The 2,500-nt window shown below is 39.1% G+C and overlaps 1 long non-coding RNA gene across 1 annotated transcript in view; it reads right to left on the bottom strand.

The window, feature by feature from the left end:
* LOC138955501 (uncharacterized) overlaps positions 1-2,500 on the bottom strand; it is a 9,916-nt gene extending 7,416 nt beyond the window's left edge. Inside the window, exons 1-3 of the long non-coding RNA XR_011452253.1 lie at positions 2,487-2,500; positions 782-838; positions 152-287 (exon numbers count right to left, since the gene is read on the bottom strand). This is a non-coding gene — a long non-coding RNA (uncharacterized lncRNA). The remainder of the gene's footprint in view (positions 1-151; positions 288-781; positions 839-2,486) is intronic.

The following is a 2,500-nucleotide window of genomic DNA, read 5'->3' as shown; positions in this document are numbered from 1 at the left end:
GGTGTTCATCCAGGGGGTTGGCTGCAGGGTGATGTAGAACTGTGACTGGTTGGTGTGACGAAATACCCACATTCAAAAATACACCCACATTCACACCCACATCCACACACACACTCATAAACACACACACAAACACTTTACCACATCTCACCCAAAAGCAATATATTTGGCGTCCATCCAGGGGGTTGGCTGCAGGGTGATGTAGAACTGTGACTGGTTGGTGTGACGTGTCTTGTTGGCCATTCCCAGCATGCCTCGCCTGTCGTGCGGCACCGAGAAGTTCTCATCTGTAAATCAGGCGCGTAAAAGATGTCATAGGTCAGATTATGCCCCTAATGGTTTAATCGTGCGGGCGTTAAAAATCATTTTGAACAGTTTTATTTGGGTTCAATTTCATTACATTGGTGTTTAAATTGTGATGCGGATTAATTTGTACCAAAAAAAATATTTTTTGCATACAGGCGAGTATTAAAGATGTCAAAGGTCAGATTTTTAACAGGTTTTATTTTTTCTCTGTTTCATTGCATTGGTCTGCAAATTGTGATGTGGATAAATTTGTACCCCCAAAAGACAGTACACATGTATAAAAGATATCATAGGTCAGAACATGAAATTCTTGGCCATTATGCAGGAGTCGAGTTTAGAGACTTAGTCCGTGATAAACTGCATTGATGGTACAAAAAGTCTTTAACCTCAACTCTTGCATAGCAGTCCTGAGAAACACTACTTTCTTTGCGCTTTTAATTTGTCTCAGTGCTGAAGACGATGAATGTTTTCTTACCTTCAAAGACAGGTCCATAGACAGACTCCCCTCCATTGCCACGGCCATGGTAGATGTCTGCACGAAAACAAACAATTGTATGGTATTTTAGAATGACTACAGCGGAATCCCCTTTTAAGACCCCCAATTTAAGACTTCCTTTTTCAGACCTTGATTTTCTGATGTTCTGTTCATAACCTCTGTAAATTTACCCCCAATTTAAGACTTCCTTTTTCAGACCTTGATTTTCTGATGGTCTGTTCATAACCTCTGTAAATTTACCTCCATTTTAAGACTTCCTCCTTCAAAAGACCATATTTTTCTTATGATTTTGGTAGGTTTGTGGAGGTATCTAAAGACTGTACTTTTCAACTTATACTTATTATTTGCATTGTTGATCATATCAAAAATCAGTGAGATATACACCGCAAACATCAGTGAGATATACACCGTAAACATCAGTGAGATATACACCGTAAACATCAGTGAGATATACACCGCAAACATCAGTGAGATATACACCGCAAGCATCAGTGAGATATACACCGCAAACATCAGTGAGATATATACACCGCAAACATCAGTGAGATATACACTGCAAGCATCAGTGAGGTATACACCGTAACTTAATCCAAGCACTTTTTAGACATATAAATGGGTCAGAGATACTCTAAAAGAGAAATTGTTCACTAACTCTCTTAAACTTTACTTTAAAATTTGAATCTAGAAACCATAGTTTCAGCTAACTGATGAGATATTAAAATCATCAAAACGTCATGTAGGGAATTGCTACACAATGCAGTCTCAAGCAGCACTGGTCTGGCATCAAATACATCTAGTAAGTCCACTTTGTCCTGTCTACAGCGGAACACCCCTTTTTTACCTAAACAAATCTGAGATAATCAGGTTTTGAAATGAAGAATGGGAGTAAATTTACAGAGGAAATAAAAAGGAAGACTGAGATAACAGGGTCTTAAGAGGGAGTGAGTCATTAATTGGGAGGTCTTAAAAGGGGGGGTTCACTGTAGTTTGGGGGGGGGGGGGGGGGGCATAGCATACAGGTTCCATTTTTGTTTATACCTCATAGCTAGGTTATAGTCAAGAGAGCTTGTGTTCGTGATGGCTCCACTTCTTAGGATCAAATGAGCGAACTATCTTTCACGGTATCTTCCGTCGGGTAGAATAATTCCTTACAGTTGTGCTGTTTATTTACTCGCAGACATGGGTGTGGTAAAGGTTTTCATGATGGTTAGCTCTATTATGCACTTGATTATTTTCCTTTATCTGCAAGTATGGTACCTATGCGCTATCGTGGTTCCATGTCTTTAGTGTTCATGCGCCTTATAAAAGTCACTTATTTAAAAGCAAAAATAATTCTTGTGAAATTAATTGATGGATCAAGCCCCAAAATCAAGCATAATTAGTTAATTCAATTGTCTCCCTTGGAAGAAATTGCATACATAAAATCAACATGGTTGTCTCCCTTACTGTCTCCTCCCCCCCCCCCCCACCCCCCCCCCGTGTACATGAAACACATTTGTACAGTTCATTCCATAACTTGAATGGTAACTAAAATTACTTTTTTTGTTTAAATGAGCAAGTTCTGCAAAATCAGAGGCAGGAGAAAAACGTCATTTAATTTACAACACTAAAATTCAACATAACCCCTAGCAAAACCATTATAGTTTGGAGCTAACCATTATAGACTTAATCTGTAGCTTCTCACCTCCTCCCTGGATC

This window comes from Littorina saxatilis, unplaced genomic scaffold (assembly GCF_037325665.1).
Source record: "Littorina saxatilis isolate snail1 unplaced genomic scaffold, US_GU_Lsax_2.0 scaffold_1783, whole genome shotgun sequence".
Classification (NCBI taxonomy): domain Eukaryota; kingdom Metazoa; phylum Mollusca; class Gastropoda; order Littorinimorpha; family Littorinidae; genus Littorina; species Littorina saxatilis.
Note: the sequence above shows the minus strand (reverse complement) of the source record. Positions and strands in the feature narration are given on the sequence as shown.